This window comes from Rousettus aegyptiacus, unplaced genomic scaffold, assembly GCF_014176215.1.
Source record: "Rousettus aegyptiacus isolate mRouAeg1 unplaced genomic scaffold, mRouAeg1.p scaffold_m13_p_4, whole genome shotgun sequence".
NCBI lineage: Eukaryota > Metazoa > Chordata > Mammalia > Chiroptera > Pteropodidae > Rousettus > Rousettus aegyptiacus.
The window spans coordinates 72,702,130-72,720,762 of NW_023416307.1; the positions used below are offsets into that span (position 1 = coordinate 72,702,130).

An 18,633-nucleotide genomic window follows, 5' to 3' on the forward strand; every position below is an offset into this window, starting at 1 on the left:
GTGAGAGAGCACTTCAGAGACAGTTTCAGGCAGATCACTGCTGCCAACACAAACTTGAGTGGATCTCGGGGATCCGTGGGCTGGTCTCAGACAGCAGCTGGTCTTGCTGTTATCAGGGATTTTCATGGGAACCTGTGAATAGTTACTGAAATTTCAGCAAGACTGAGGCTATATTGATCTGACAGTCATTGTCTCCCTCAGACCCTGCCCCACCCAACCAATTGCCCCAGGCAGCGCATTGACTCAGCCTCCACCACACAGCTCCTCCCCTGGGGTCTCCTAATACACACAGGTAACTAACTTTGGTTAGCAAAATGTGGGCATTACAGGGGAATCAGTTGCAGTCAGACCCCTTCTGCCTACAAGAGCTTCAATATTGCATCGGGGGATTATATGGGTCTGTGAAAACAAGCCAGATGACAGCTGGTCTCACTGTGATCTGTGACTACAATGGGAATGCCTGGGAACAGAAGTTGCAGCAAAACTGAAGTTGTATTGGTCTTATGGCCCTTGTCTCTCTGAGATCGGGCTTCACCCAAGTCACAAAATGCCTGTAGCCCATTGACAGGCATCCTCCTCCACCCTGCTTTTCTCTGAGGTTACACATTCTTCACAGACAAGAGACCCTGTCTAGTGTAGTGAGTGCATTTTGGAGAAAACAGTTGTAGGCAGACTACTGCTGCCTGTATGAGCTGCAATATCTCTTGAGGGGATCACAGGGTCTTAGGGACTGTGTTAGTATAAGATAGAGTATCGCTTCGGCAAATCTCAAGGGTTTTTTGGGCCCACCACAGATAACAGTAGATCTTGCAATGATATCTGACATTGGTGGGAGCTCACAGTCCCACAGATAACAGCAAATCTGGTGCTGGGGAGGACTGATAGCACCGCGCCTCACTGAAATAATAAATTACCTGTGGCAAGTCCGCTTCCAGGCAACCCAGCCCCATCTTGTGCTTTCTTTGGGTCACAAATTCAACAGCAGACAATATCACTCAGTTCATGCAGCCCACACAAAGCCCATTTATCCAGAAGAAGCATTCAGTGGAAGGCCACAAACTCACACCTAGAGCTTTAGTAAGTCTTAAACAGAACTTAGGTATTTGCAGGCCCGAGGTAGGCAGCAGCTGACCTTGTTATGATTGGAAACTTGTACATAGAACCGTAGAGACAGTGCTAGCATGTAAACTGAAATTTCAGTGGCAGAGGGAAATTTACTCCATAGATACAGGAGACTCCCGGGGTCCCTACACTACTAAACATGCATATTGCCCAGAGGCTCTCCCAGTTTCAGAGACTTATGGACAACTAACAGGCAGTGTCAGATCTTGAGGAGCATTGGTTCCTCTGCTAAACTGCCCTAGGTAAGAAATGGGGGATAACTGGACTACTGCCTACAGTGTAATCTCTTCTACTTAATTCTAGATACAGCATGGACAACAACCATCTGAGGACCACTTTGTAACTCCCATCAGGTATCCCTGAGCAATCAAAGGCAGCAGCTGACCTTGGTCTACTGGGGAGCCCCTCCAAAGGGTCCACCAAACCAATGCACCCAGAGGCTGTCATTAGACCACAACAGAACAACTCCTGACTAGTTTCATAAGTGGTACACACAAAGGATGGTTGCAACAAATACACAAAGCTGCTAGGGCAAATCCCACTCAGTGGGGTCAGCCCCAATATAGCAACTCTTACCCTGTGGGTGCAGCCAGTTTCCACAATTAGTCAGCTTGACCATTGATCCCAGCCACAGATGTACTAACACCAATAAAGTCTTAGCAACAACAAAAAAGATCACATACAATCCACACAAAGATCACATCCAGGGCCCTCAGCATGGGTGATGAAAGGGAGTGTGCCACTGGGCCACATAGGACACCTTTGACATAAGGCCATCTGGCCAAGGATGAGAGACTAAACAAATATTCCTAACACATAGAAACAAACACAGAGAAGTTAATAAAATGAGAAAAAAAATGCCACAAATGAAACAACAAGAGAAAACTTCAGAAAATAAGCTAAATGAAATGGAGGCAAGCAACCTACCAGAGACAGAGTTCAAAATAATGGTTATAAGGATGCTCAATGAACTTAGGGGGAGACTGGAGGAACACAATGAGAACCTTAACAGAGAGACTGTAAGCATAAAAAAAGACATAGAAATCATAAAAAAAAGAACCAGACGGAAATTAAGAATACAATAACTGAAATGAAAAATACACTAGAAGGATTCAACCATAGATTTGACAAAGCAGAAGACTGAGTCAGTGAGCTGGAAGACAAGGTAGCCGAATACATCCAATTGGAACAACAACAATAAAAAAGAATTAAAAATGAGGATAGTTTAAGAGACCTCTGAGACAACATGAAGCATAACAACATCCAGATCATAGGACCATCTGAAGGGCAAGAAAGAGATCAAGGGATTGAGACTCTATTTGAAGAAATAATGACAGAAAACTTTGCTAACCTGGCAAAGGAATTAGACATACAAGTTCAGGAAGCACAAAGAGTCTCAAACAAGAGGAATTCAAACAGACCCACACCAAAACACATCATAAATGCCAAAGGTCAAAGATGAAGAGAGAATTTTAAAAGCAGCAAGGGTACCCCCATAAGAATATCTGCCGATTGTTCAATGGAAACTTTGCAGGCCAGAAGGGACTGGAAGAAGTATTCAAAGTTATGTAAAACAAGAATCTACAACCACAAATACTCTCCCTAGCAAGGCTTTTGATTAAAAGGGAAGGTGAAATAAAGAGCTTCCCAGACAGGAAAAAGCTTCAGGAATTCATCACCAACAAGCCAGCATGTCAAGAAATGTTAAAGGGTCCTCTGTAAAAAGAGAAGGGGTAAAAAAAGAAAAAAAATAATAAGAATAATAAAATTTCAATAATTATGTACCTATTGGTAATCCCTTTAAATGTAAATAGATTAAATGCTCCAATCAAAAGAAATAGGGTAGCCAAATGGGTAAAAAAATGAAACAAGACCCATGCATATGCTGTCTACAAGAGGCCCACTTCAGATCAAATGATAGTCACAGACTGAAAGAAAAAAGATGAAAAAAAATATTTCATGCAAATGGAAATAAAAAAAAAAAGCTAGGCTAGTGATACTAATATCAGATAAAATGACTTTGAAACAAAGGCTAAAATAAGAGACAAAGACAAAGAAAGGCATTACATAATGATAAAGGGATCAACAAACCAAGAAGACATAAACCTAGTAAACATATATGCACCCAACATAGGAGCACCTACATACATAAAGAAATTATTGACTGACATTAAAGGAGAGATCAATAGTAATACATTCATAGTAGGAGACTTTAACACCCAATTTATACCAATGGGAAGATCTTCCAGACAAAAAATCAAAAAGGAATCAATGTCCTAAAAGACACACTAGACCAGACAGATTTAATAGATATTTTCAGAGCATTTTACCCCAAAGCAGCAAAATATACATTCTTCTCAAGTGCGCATGGAAAATTTTCCAGGATAGACCACATGTTAGGACACAAAACAAGTCTCAATAAATTTAAGAAGATTGAACTCATGTCAAATGTCTTCCCCAATCACAATGGTATGAAACTAGAAATCAACTACAAGAAAAAACCTGAAAAATATGCAAATACATGAAGGCTAAATAACATGCTGCTAAACAATGAATGGGTTATCAATGAGATCAAGGAAGAAATCAAAGATACCTTGAACAAATGAAAATGAAAACACAACTCAAAATCTATGGGACACAGTAAAAGCAGTCCAAAGAGGGAAATTCATAGCAATGCAGGCCTATCTTAAGAAACAAGAAAAAACTTAAATAAACAATCTAACCTTCCACTTAAAAGAACTAGAAAAAGAACAACAAACAAAACCCAAAGTGACTAGAAGGATGGAAATTATAAAGATCAGAGTGGAAATAAATAAAATAAGAGTCTAGAAAAACAATACGAAAATTAATGAAACCAAGAGCTGGTTCTTTAAAAGGATAAACAAACCGGCAGACCATTAACTGGACTCTTCAAGGAAAAAAGAGAGCACTCAAATACATAAAATCGGAAATAAAAGATGAGAAATATATAGGATTCCACAGAACACAAAGGATCATAAGAAAATACTACAAGCAATTATTCACCAATAAATTGGACAATCTGGAAAAAATGAATACATTCCTAAAAACATATAATCTCTCACGACTGAGTCAAGAAGAATCAGAAAATCTGAAGTGATCAGTTACCACCAATGAAATCAAATCAGTAATCAAAAACCTTCCTTCAATAAAAAGTCTTGGACCAGATGGCTTCATAGGTGAATTTTACCAAGCATTCAAAGAATTAACACCTATTCTCAAACTATTCTAAAAATTCAAGAAGGGGGAAGGCTCCCTAACTCCTTTTATGATATCACCATTACCTTGATTCCAAAACTAGACAAAGACATTACAATAAAATAAAACTAGAGGCTGATATCTCTTTTGAACATTGATGCAAAAATCTTCAACAAAATATTAGAACACTGAATTTGGCAATATATTTAAAATATTGCATTCTTTTACACCAGTGGCATTTTTAGACACCAATGATGAACTTTTAAAAATAGAAATTAAGGAAAAAATCCCATTTACAGTTGCATCAAAAACACTAAAATACCTGGGAATCAAATTAACCAAGGTGGTAAAAGACCTGTTCTCAGAATATCATGTCATCGGAAAAAGAAACTGAAGAAGAAACAAATAAATGGAAGCATATATCATGTTCATGGGTAGGAAGAATCAACATTATTAAAATGTCATACTATCCAAAACAATCTATAGATTCAATGTGATCCCTATCAAAATAGCAATGGCATTTTTTCAGAGAATTATTAGAAATAATCCTAAAATTTATATGTAGCCATAAAAAACTTGGAATAGCCAGAGCTATCTTGAGAAAAAAAGAACAAAGTTGGTGATATCATACTACCTGATATCAAACTATACTACAAGCCTACAGTAATCAAAACAGAATGGTACTGGCATAAAAACAGATGCATTGATCAATGGAACAGAATAGATAGCCCAGAAATAAATCCATGCCTATATACTTACTTAATATGTGACAAAAGAGGTAAGAATATACAATGGGGTAAAGATAGTCTGTTCAATAAATGGTGGTGGGAAAATTGGACAGATACATGCAAAAATTGAGGCTGGATCATCTTCTTACATTGTTTACAAGAATAGACTCAAAATGGATTAAAGATTTAAATGTAAGACTCAAAATCATAAAACTTTTAGAAGAAAACATAGGAAGTAAACTCTCTGATATTACTAACAGGAAATTCTTTTCAGATATATCTCTTTGGGCAAAGGAGACAAAAGAAAAAATAAACAAATGGAACTACTTCAAACTAAAAAGTTTTTGTGTAGCAAAGGAAACCATCAACAAAACAAAAAAGACAACTGACTGTGAGAAGATATTCGCCAATGATACAGCTGATAAGGAGTTAATATCCAAAATATATAAAGAACTCACACAATTCAACAACAAAAAACAAAATCCAATAAAAAAAATGGGCAGAAGATCTGAAAAGATATTTCTACAAAAAGGAAATACAGATGGCCAATAGACATATGAAAAGATGCTCAAGGTCACTAATCATCAAAAAAATGAAAATTAAAACCACAGTGAGATATTACCTCACACCTGTCGGAATGGCTATCATTAATAAATCAAAGAACAAGTATTGGCAAGGATATGGAGAAAAGGGAACCTTCATACACTGTTGGTGAGATTGCAAATTGGTACAGCTGCTATGGAAAACAATCTGGAGGTTTCTCAAAAAAATTAAAAATGGATATACCTTTTGGCTCAGCAATTGCACTTCTGGGTATTTATCCACAGAAAACCAAAACATAATTCGTACAGATCTATACATCCCTACGGTCATGGCAGCACAATTTACAATAGCCAAGATATGGAAGCAACCTAAATGACCATCAACAGATGATTGGATAAAGAAGTTACGGTTCATACATACAATAGAATATTAATCAGCCATTAAAAAAATGAAATCCTACCATTTGCAATGACATGGATGGACCTAGAGGTTATTATGCTGAGTGAAATAAGTCAAACAGAGAAAGATAAATACCATATGATTTCACTTATATGTGGAATCTAAGGAACAAAAAGAACAAACTAATAAAAAATAGACTTACAAATACAGAGGACAATCTGTTGATGGATGCAAGGGAGGGGTGTTGGAGGTCTAGAATAATGGAGTGAAAGGTTAAAGAAGTACAAATTAGTAGTTGATAGATAGTCACAGAGATGGGGAGCAGGGCATAGGGAATGTAGTTAGCATTAACATAATGGCTAGATGAAGAGGCAAAGGAGAGAAAGAGCAATTAGGGGAATCGTTTTATAAACTATATAAATGTCTAACCAATGTATTGCATACTTGAAACTAATAAAATAAATTTTAAAAAATAGCTACAGCAAAACCACTTAAAAACACCGATTACTCATAATAAGCCAGAAACTGCATGGCATTTCGAATACAATTTTTTAGTTATTTTAATAAAAATTAAGCACAAAAAATAATAAAGACCAGGGTCTTTAGATTATATGGCTTCGAATTCTATTTCTACGTATTTTTTAACTGTCACATGAGGCAGCTTATTTTCTCTGCATCATTTTTCTCATCTGTAAAATGGGGATAAAGGATAGAACCTGAGAAGTTGTGAGGATTTAATGCGTTAATATGTGTAAAGTGATCAGAAGTGTGGCTAGCATGCTATTATTTAGATGTAAAAATGGAAGTTATGTGATATTAAGTAACTTGGTACGGCAGACTGTTTTTTTCCAAAAAGAGCCTCAAAAAAATAAAAGAAGTCAAATATATGGTGATGAAAGGAAATTTAACTTTGAGTGATGAACACAATGTAATGCACATATGATGTATTACTGAATTGTACACTTGATACGTATATAATTTTATTAAACAGTCATCCAAATAAATTTAATAATAATAAAAAAACCAATATCTCTCACCCTACATACACTTCTGAAAATGTCTCATGGATACTCTTTCCATAAAGAATTAGGTTTATTTTCCTTCCTCCTGAATCTTGGCATACTTGTAACCACAGTGAGTCTATGTGACGTCCTAGTATAGAACATAAAAGGTGATAGAGCTGTTGCCTGTTTCTTCTGGGATGCTTAGTTTTAGAACCTAGCAACCATGCCCAGAGGAAGGCCAGGCAGCCATCGAGCAGCTCAGGTAGAGGTCTCAGGCCCTTGGCCCACAGCTCTTGATGAGCTTCCTGCTAATTACACCTGCCAGCCAGGTGAGTAAACTACCTGGAATGTAGATCCTCCAGGCCCCAATGGAGTCACCCCAGCTGATGCTACATAAAGTAGATAAGCTGTCTTTGCCGATTCTTGCCCAAATTACTGATTTATAAGCAAAATAGATTATCGTTTTTCTAAGTCACTAATTTTTTAGGGGAGGGGGCATTTTCTTATGTAGCACTGAGTACCTGAAACTCTTGCTCAAAGTTGTATGTAGGAGAGCCAAAAATAAAGGCCTATGTTCATTCTAATTCATAATCTGAGTTCTCCATTGTTTTTGAAAGAGCATGACTACTTTGTAATCTAGAGCAATAAAGGAGTGAGCCCCAACTTTTAAAGAATAATTGGTGATGTATTTGGATTATTAATAACTATTATAATAGTAGCTAAATCATTTGTGAGATTTTAATTAACAGGTATGGTTTTAACTAATGATTTTATGTTCTATTGGATATTTTTTTTTGTAAAAAGCAAAACAATTGTAACTTTATTAAGACCATTAGAAATAAAAATGTATTCATCATAAAAATTGCTTTATGTCACTACTTCATTTCATGAAGTGGCAAGATATTTTATTTTTCAACCTAGAATTGAAGAATCAAGTCATCATAAAATGGTTTGTATGCATGATTTGAACGTTTTGACCAAACTCACTCATCACTGTTCAAAGTCTCATGTACTCTGACATCTCAGTAAAGTTTGACAACCATATCTTCTGCTAGCTTAGCAACAAATTTACAATCCATTCTTCAATCTGACAATTGTGAATGTCCAGCTGTCATTTGTGGCACTTCTGTAGCTGAATTGTGCAGAAAAACTAATGTAAAAATTATTGAATTATATACTGTAAAATTTTTAAAATAAGAAAAACATACATTTTCTTTTTATAATTACTAAGCATGTTAATAATTGACATAATTACTATTTGTCGTTTACTACAAATTGGTGTTTTTCATATATTATTCCATTTGTCTTACAAAATCAGTGCTGTAGGTATTAAATCTTCATTTCACAAATGAGGAGATAAAGGCTTTAATAGTTATTCAAGGTCACAGAGATAATATGCGAATACACTAGGATATAAAAACAGGTCTTTCTGATTCTTCAGCCCAAACTTTGGGTTGACACCTTGTTGTTATGTGAATATATATGCATATGCACAAACATGCACACACTCACATATATATATAGAAATATGCTAAACATATGAAGATATCCCTAGCAATACTTATGCATATTTATCTCTTCCCCTGTAACCTAACATTGCAATTATCATCTGCATTCTGCCATCTGCTCTTTCTTATTTCATATAGAAAAGCATGTCTTGTCAACTACATTGCAAATTAAAGTAAGGTTTCTGTATATGCCATTGCACTGGGACAATACTACAGACACAGCAGAGGCTTAAATATAAGCTGTATGGATTACCTACCTACATAATTAATATACTTATTAGTCAAAATTATATGAGAATATTATAGAATAAACCTTACCAAAATATTCACCATTTGCTTTTCTTAAGAATTATAAAAACAAATACTATGTTATGACTTAAATTTTCTTAACTTTTCATTGAACCTATCTTCCTCATAGATATTCAGATAATATTTCTTCCTATTTTTCCACATAAGCTTGAAATGATTACTTATATTATGGATAAAATGTGAATGAATGTTTCCTATGCATTTCTACCATGAAGAGCCCACTATTTTACAGTTAAACTGTAGTGCTTGAATATCATAATGATACTTTGAGTTTTACTTTGTATTCAGCACCATAATTAATGTTTGTACATTGGATAACAACTCATGTTGTTACTGAACAGTTTATTTACCATCTATCTATTAATATTTTTAAATAGCTTTCCAAAACCTTCTTTTACATTTCATTGGAATGTTCTATAAATATTGAAGTAAACTTAAGCAGCATCTTCAATTCAATACAAGTATAGTGCCTATACTGATCCACCATGGTTTGGATATGAGATTCTCATGGATCACAAAGGCACATTCAAAGGTGAAATGTTGTACACAGCAATAGCAGACACTCAAGATTCAGAATGCCTAACGTATTGCTTGCACTGGCTCTACATGGCTCCATGATCAGCAGAAACTAGATTGTGCAGGTTTTACAAGTGTGATGTGTCTAATCAGAATATGGTCTCTTGATTTGTCTCATATCTACTTCCACATATGTAGAACTATTACACCGTTGGCCTGAGCCTAAATTTTCCACTGACTATTTTATACCCAGGCAGATCATCTATAAGCTGGTGCTTAGATAATCCAATTTTCATAGGAAGTAAGAGTTCTGTAAAACCAGTTACAGCATTTCATAAATCCATAACTGTTTCTACTGAAAAAATATGGACCATAGAGGCAGTTTTCTATTATAGAATTATCAGATGCTATGTACATACACATTTTGTGAAATTCTTTTGTATGAATCTTTTTGTGTAAATATTTTGTATAGGTATGTGTAAATATTTTAAATACAGTGCAGCAATTCTTAGCAGACCTTTCTTTATAATCTGTTTTATACATTCGTGTATCAGATTTCCTTAAATTGGGTGTACTCTAGATACCAAGGTAAAATATGCTACTGGACCAAAACAATTACATTATCAACATACAATAATTTATTTCTCTCTCATTTTTGATCCAAGTGCACACTGCACACACCTCCATTATAGCTGGTATTTGATAGTTCTGCAATGGTTTGATTTCATGACCATTACAACAGTGTGTGAGCATTTGTGTGAAGAAAGTATCTTTGTATTAAAATTCTCATCCTCTAACACAGTGCGTAGTACATATCAATTGCTGAATAAATATTTGTTAAAAGAATAACAAAACAAATTAGTGGTCTTCAATAGCCTTTGGCTTATAAAACCAAAATTTTTATGTTCAGTTAATATTACTATATCGTAAATATTCTGATATAGCTTCTTTAAGTATTCTTTGCAAGAACACTTACAAAAGACACCTAGAATTAACATAACATTTTTCTATATCTGTTAGCAATGAAATTTCATATTCAAGCACTAACTACTTAGAAAATTAATCCTAAATTGTATCACATGCTTTTATTTTGAAGCCTGTAATTTTAGAACTTTTGCCTCAAATTGCTATATTGATGAATATATTCAGCTCCCATGTTTGACAGCATATCTTAAATTGAATCCATATGTAATTTTCCTTTTTTACATCTTTACAAATGGGAAAATTAATGTCAAAATAATGGTGCTATTGCAAAAACCATTTAGCTGATACTATATTTTCAAGTACAATTACCTTTGATTATTGTCAAGTGGAACAACTTTGGTAAATGTATAATTGACTGTAGTTACTACTGACTCAGCATATAATAGAGAAATCAGGGGTACAGATAACATAGGACTCAGTCCCTGAAGAGGTAATGCATATACACCTCAAGTTACGTGATAGTATGAGACACAATGTAATTAACTACCTCATGAATGATAAAGACAATAAATGCCTGGAGTTTCAAGAAGAAACATATTAATATGAGATGGAATAGCTAAAATCAGCCTAGAGATGTGGCATTTTAATTGGATTTTTTTCTATGGAGAGGTAGAATTGGAAGAATGAGGGGGGGAAAAAGATGTTGAAATGAAAATGAGTATCACAAGTTCCTAAACACAGAGTAGAAACCAACATGAATAAAATGAAGAGTTGACAGTAGAAAGAAGAGAAATATAAAATAGTTAAGAAGAAAATGTTACTAAGAGTCTTATTAGACAGCTTAAAGCAGGGGTCCCAAACCCACTGGCCACGGACCAGTACTGGTCCGCAGCCTGTTAGGAATCAGGCTGCACAGCAGGAGGTGAAGGACAGGCAAGGGAAGCTTCATCTGTATTTGCAGCCTCTCTCCAGTGCTATTGAAGAGACATGAAACAGGAAATGAGATCAGGTGGGAGACCAAGGCATTGACCCTGAGAAGAAATATTTAACAACTAAACAAGAATAGCAGTGCTGAAAAGAGGGAAATGTGGGATTGTGAAGAGAAATGATTTTAAAAGTTGTGTGGACAAAGAACAAGGTATAGACTAAATGTCATTTAAACATACTTATTAAATACATTTAATATACTTAAATTAGGTCAATGATGTTGACTGTATCATTATAGATCAAATTTGGAACTTCTGACGCAGAAATCTTATATTCAAATACCATTGATTGACATATATTGCAGACCTGAATTTACTCACCTATTAAGTAGAGATGAGAACAGACCTACCTGTTGGGATGATGCACAAGATAATTTATTCAATGCATTTAGCTGGTGCCTACCTCATTAAAAGCTAGGTCCATAAGTTTTAAGGTCAGTCTGCCCACAATGCCAAGAAAAAAATTCTCCTAAATACCTAAACTATTCAAGCAAACAGCTGTGATGGTTAACCAAATACAGTCACATGTTACATAACTAATGATGTTTTGGTCAATGGACTGCATATACAATAGTGGTCCCGTAAGATCATAATGGAACTGAAAAGTTTCTACCACCTAGAGAGGTTTTAGTTGTCCTACATCATAGCGCAAAGCATTATTTACATGTTTATGGTGATGCCAGTGTAAACAAACTTATTGTGCTGCCAATCATATAAAAGTATAGCACATACAATTATGTTCAGTATGTAATACTTGATAACAATAATAAACAAATATGTTACTGTTTATATACTTACTAAGGTATATATTTTATCATTATTTTAGAGTATACTGTTTCTATTAATAAAAAAAAGTTTTCTGAAAACCATATGCCCTGTTACACCAGCAGTAGCCTCACACATCTCATGATTATTGCATCTCTTGATTGCATTATTTTGCTTGTGCTTGATTAAATCTTGTTTGTTGTTGTTTTTACAATAACCTGCTGTATAGGCCTGTAGACTAGGAGCAACAGTCTATATTATATAGCTTAAGTGTATAGTAGGCTATACCATTTAGGTCTGTGTAAATATACTCTATGTTGTTTGCACAACAAAATCACCTAAGGACACATTTCTCAGAACATATCCCCTTCCTTAAGCAGTGCATGACTGTAACCAATCCATGTATATCATAAATAAATTGTCATTTCCCAATAAATAGAATTAAAAATGCATAGTATGATACTGTAGCTATTATTAGTAAAATATACTCTAGCTTACATAATGAAAAATAACTTTAGAATAACAAACTTATGTTTAACTTTTGCAATGTTTAATTTTAGCCAACTATTGGTAGTTGATATTTTTAACTTCTATATTCCCTCACGGAAAACCAACCAAATGAAATCAAATTTAAAAAACAATGGATTAGGTTTGCTTTGTGGCAGAAAGGTAATCCAGGAGAAAAAAAATCTTTCCACATCTTCCAACTTAGCAGAATAAAAGTTCTTGTTTGAGACAAGTGAATTTAATTTTGTGTAACCTAATTTGTTGATTGATGTTGGTCCAAGATTAGCAACAAAGTTACATGCATGTAACAGCCCAATTTTTATGTGTACTTTTAAGAAAATATAAGCCTGGTAGCTCTACAACAGCCAACAAACATTTCCCCTTTCCCCGCTTATGTTTGAGATCATGTGTTCTTAATCACTCTAATCAACTTACCTTAAAGATTAGGAGGGAAAAATCTTGCTGTTGTAAGTGAATCCACTAAAAATCTATTCTAGCATGAATCCACTTAACAAACATATTTTGGATGCTTTGTTTATTCAATCAATTCTGCTGAGAGCATAAAACGTCTTTGTTTCACAAATTCTCCATTTATTTCTTCACAATTCCTTTCTATGAAATTTCTTCACTCTTTCTGATGGAGAATAACATCATAGGGATCTAAGAACTGCTTCACTATGATAAATTTTTAAAGAAAGAATGCAGGCTTCCTTTTAATAATCTCAGATATAATGAACTATTTAGGGGTAGAAACCCTAGTGGTACATAACCTGCATTTAAATCTTGACCCATCCACTTACTAACGTTATGAACTTAGAAAAGTTAATTTCTCTGTCTCGTTTTCTCATATATGTAACAGTTTTAAAAACAGCACTTATCTTGTAAGGATACCTTGAGCGTTAATTGAGTTAATATTTCTAAAGCATTTAGTTTCTGGCATATAGCTAATGCTATGTAATGATTCCCTTATACATGATTTTATCCAACCATGTAAAGAATCTTTATATCTTTATAACACATAAGGAATCAATTACTGTTTTGAGAATCAACAGCTATTCAATATATAAGGTAAATATTTCATGATTTCACTATTTCTTAAATAAATAAAAGTGTTGTTGCCTTTCATATGGCTAAAATTTACTCTTTTCAAAGTTGTAGACTGCTTCCAAGGTTTAAAATACTGTCATTTAGTGAAAAAAAAAATCTGTTTAGAACACAATCATACACACTTTTATCACGGATCTCTCACCCATCCTTTTTACAAAAAGAAGAAATAAAAGGCATTATGAAATGTTTAAGCTATTGGTGACAACAGAGATAATCTATGGCATTTACAAGAAACAGAACTTTAGAAAGATAAAGCACATTCCTAGAATTAGACTTTGGTATAGTAACAGAGCTGGACTTAAAATTCAATTCTTCTGACTCCATGGACAGGCATTTTCCCTCCACACTGCAATCATTACACAGATCTCTACCCCTTAAATATTTCATTAGCTTTTTCTAGACCTTTCTCTAATCTCTTTCCTTCCTTGCAGTATCATAATCAGAGCAACCTGTAGTATTTCTGGAACAGACACTATGATTTTGTTCAAAAAAGTATGATACTGTATTTTGTGACATTTTCCTCACTCTTCAATCTGTATACACATCAAAAGTCTTATATAGTCTCCTAACTTTGTCTCCAGTAGGCAAATAACTATATCAATTCCTGTTGCTCTAATTCTAAAAGAGATGCTAAATCTGTCCCTTTATCTCCATATCCATTGCTAGCACACAAGTCCACCTCACTATCATATTTTGCCTGAATTATTCCAATAAATCTTTTTAATTTTGCACCCACAACCTTACAACATAGTTTTGACGCTATAGTCAGAGTGATCTTTTAAAATTGTAAGGCAGCATTTATGAATGGAAACTCTAGAGCAAAATATCTTTACTGTTTAAACCCTCTAATCGCTAAAATTTCATTCGGAACAAAACCAAAATTCCTTATATAGCCTAAAGGGAAGATCTGATCCCTGCCTACTTCTCCAATCCCTCTCTTCCACTCTCACTTTGTTCCAGTCATACTGGCCTTCTTGCTTCTTCTAGAATAATACACTGAAGATATTTGCGCTATAGGATTGATCCTCTAACGAGTCTCTCTCTATCATAACACATGTTCTTATTTTCTGTATAACATTACCATAATTTGAATTTATTTTGTTCATTTATTAGTTTACTTTTTATTGCTACTCTCAAGAGCAAGAAACATCATTTTTGTTTATGACTTATCCTTTGTGCCTAGAACAGACCGTGGCAATAGTAGTTTATTTAGTATTTGTTGATTGAGTGAATATGACTCTTAGGGTCAACATAGTTTCAACTATCTTCCAACTCAATTACCAGTAAATTGTTATCACTATTCACTAGAGAAGATATATTCCTTAATATTATTTATCCAATATACCGTAAGCATACCCCTACTGGAGTTTGGACCTTAAATTTCTTCAGAGTGTTTTCAATTTCAACAGTTCTCTTCTCATTCTAAAATAAACATGATCTTTGTTCAAGGAAAGAAAGCCATTTTTTCTAGTATCATAAAAAAGTTTCTTGCATGAAGAGTATATACAAGAGTTGTATCTGGGGGGCAATATTCCTATGTTTCTAGCCTTTCAGTAATTTTCCTTCATAAAATGCAATTTTCTCCATTACTCTATCACCTACTTGAGGCTTCTTTTGCTCTAGTGGAACTCTCAGATGTAAAAGCAACACTGTCAGCATGTTTGGTTACCTCATTAAGAGTACCTTGCCAATAACAAGCAATCAAGAATTATGAGCTAGCAATGAAGATTCTGATCCTTATGTACCTATGTACCAGTATTAATTCAGGTAGTGAGGAATTTATGTCTTCACAGGGTACTGGGTATTGGGAAATATGAAGTCTATGTATTGCTGTACATTACAGCACTTTCTTAATTAAGATTGGGAGCCAAATTTAGCTTTACTCAATGTGTATTATTGCCTTATAGATAAGAACACTGAGGCAGTGCAATGTGATGAAAGATGCAAGCGGTCTAATTACAATATCTTAGTGTTATATAAAAAAGATATTTTTGTCCCTTCAACTTGTAAAAGGGGTTACTAAATGACTGAAAATAACTAAATATTTGCTTTCTGATGGTTTCCCTTTAAGAGTATTTCCAGATTAAGTAATGATATTTTTAGACATGTTAACTTTTCTTTAGTTATGAATAATGCCTCACTGGTTATATGTTTTATTTTATCTAGGAGATAAGGTAATGTGAATTGGATGACTTGCATAAATTATATGAAAGATAAAAGTACCCTAATTAAGAATTCAAATTTTTGTAAAAACTTTTCATAGATTTTAGGCTTTAGGTAACTTTAAATTTTCCAATATTGACCATACCTATGAAAAAGAACCTAAATATTTAATAAAACATTTAAGACTGAAGAAACAAAAATATTGCTAATCAAAAGAATCCCTGTGTCGACTTTTCAGTGTTTCCATTTTCATAGATACATTTAGTGAGTACACTACTTCAGCGATTTGAATTGAGACTTTAGAAAAACAGACAAGGGTTACTGCTTGATAATTTATTAGAGGAAACACAAGTTTCATTTACCTAATTCTATAAAATATATCTTGATAATTTTTGGACACACTCGTGTCGAAATGCAGTACAACTGTCCAATTGATAAATTAGCTTTGTTTGCTTGGTTATTGAAAAATAAATAAAATTTACAAACTGAAAATGATGCATATTTTTCTCTATTTTCTAAGATACTATTTGGTTATAATTCATGTGCAATTTCCGAACCAACGTACCTTAGGCTTTTCGTCAAATGTTTCCAGCTTAAACCAGTCATCATACTTAGGTCTATCATAGAACTATAAGATTTTCACATCTTTCCTGTATCTAACTCCATCAAGCAATCAAAGCCATATCCACACTCAGGTTAGCATTAGGTATTTATGAATATGTCTATTTCAATCATTGGATTGCAGACTCTTAGAGTGCAGACACTTAGAGTTCAGACAGTACGCCATGTTCACCTCTGTAACCTCTTACACCTAACATCAAGCTTCCTACATAGTCTACTGAGCAATAGTAAGCTTTCAGTAAATATCTATTGAATTAAATTGGATGAGAGGACTGAGAAATTGTACTAAAAAGCTGGGTAATGGAGACTGTCAGTGTGTAACTAAGCAGTACAGGTAAAAATGCTGAATGTGCATGCTGGCATTGCTGGAGGGAACACAAGTACAGAGGCTGCAAGATTGAAAGAACCATTTGACAGAAATATATAATTTACGGAGCACTTAATATGTATCACACATGTGGTGAAACATCGTACATACACTATCTCATTCAATCAGTCACAGTCAATTGATAAGGTAGGAAGGCTTTATCTCATTGCAATATACATGAGAAGCCTGAGGCAATATGATGCGATGTTTAAGAGTTCATGGATTCTGCTTTCATATCGGAGTGTGATTCCTGGTTTTGCTAATTAAAACCTCTATGCAGCACTGACCCAGGTAAGATCCTAAAGGGTAATACTGCTCAAAATGTAAAACACAACACTTTTGACACCACATATTTATTTCTATTATTCCTCTTATACTTGAATGAGTCCCTGGTATTTAAGACCCTTCATAGTCTGGTCCTAGGAAGTCTTCATAACTTCTTGCCTATCGTTTCAATCAACATAGCCACTCTAAACTACTTTTTATTCTCCAAACATGCTCTGCACTCTCAGAGTCTTGGCAAATGCTGCTCTTTTACATGGAATACACCTATCTGAGGTTGAGCTAAAATCATAGTTTCCTTATGAGATTGAGACTTTTCTATTTAAAAGACAATTAATTGCTTGCTACTATTGTCCTCTGTGATTTATTTATATCAATTAATCTCTGTATCAAAGTTAATTTGTGGTCATCTTCAGCTCTCCATACTAGCTAATGAATTCTTCAATGTCGGAGACAATTATCAGAATTACAATTGCATTTTTACATTTTAACATATATATCAATATCTGAAATTAAACATTAGTTGTTTAAAGAGTTAATATAATTCCGCAGATGTTAAGACTGCCTAAATTTGCAAAGCCAGGATTGGAACTCAAATTGTCTTGCTCTAAATGCAATTTCAGGGATAGATTAGAACCACCTAAGAAACTTTGGAAACTACTGATACCTTAGTCATACTCCAGGCTAATTAAACCAGAATCTCTAGGGAAGAAGGTGAGAGGGGGTTATCCATAACATTCCCAGGGGGATTCTAACATATAGCCAGGATTGACAAGTACCATGACATGACATGTGTGTTCCCCATAAACCTATTCTTGATTTGATAAATAAAATTAAGGAAAATAAGACCCAGATAATTTGCCTTGCTTAATTTAACCCTCATCCCCCTCATATCCCATTCTATGAAAAGACAGCCATAGCTTCCAGACTTCACTCATCAAGGGTTTAAAATAATAAAAACTGAAATAATTATTATGCTATTCTTTTCAGACAAGATGCTTGCCATTGGGTAATGTGAAAGAGGAGCTGAAAGAACTTTCTCCTCTAACATTCTCCTTGCCTCATATGTGTCTGTCCCAACAACACCATTGCCTCAGGGCTCTGGGTGTTCTGCTTGGCCAGTGGACTCTGGACAACTGGAATTGAGCAGTGAGAGCAGAGCAGACTGAGTAAATTTCAGAAGCACGGTCATCCAAGTGGAAGATTATACATACATAAATATCAACTATTGAGCCATGTTGATTTTGCTCTTAAATAAAACATATTCAAACACTGGCACTTCCGATGTTAAGTCTTTGCTTTAATGACTTTTCATTACAAGTGGCTTTATTTCAAGAACATCACTGGGCCAAGGAAAGAAAGAATAGTAAGAAAATTTCTGTTCTATTAACTTTTGGTTTTATTTCTATATAAACTTTGGCTTTGTTTCCTTCAGCCAAATGAAAATTTCAAGAATTAAAAGGGCCAAAGCAAAGTGGTCACTAGGTTCACTTTATTCTCTTAGATCCTCTATGATGCTGCTGAGCAATCAGAGTGCTATTTATGTCATATCCTGCAGACTTGACA

The 18,633-nt window shown here is 34.4% G+C and overlaps 1 protein-coding gene across 1 annotated transcript in view; it reads right to left on the reverse strand.

The window, feature by feature from the left end:
• The window catches only part of EPHA6 (EPH receptor A6), a 795,422-nt gene that overhangs the window by 464,915 nt on the left and 311,874 nt on the right, over window positions 1-18,633 (reverse strand).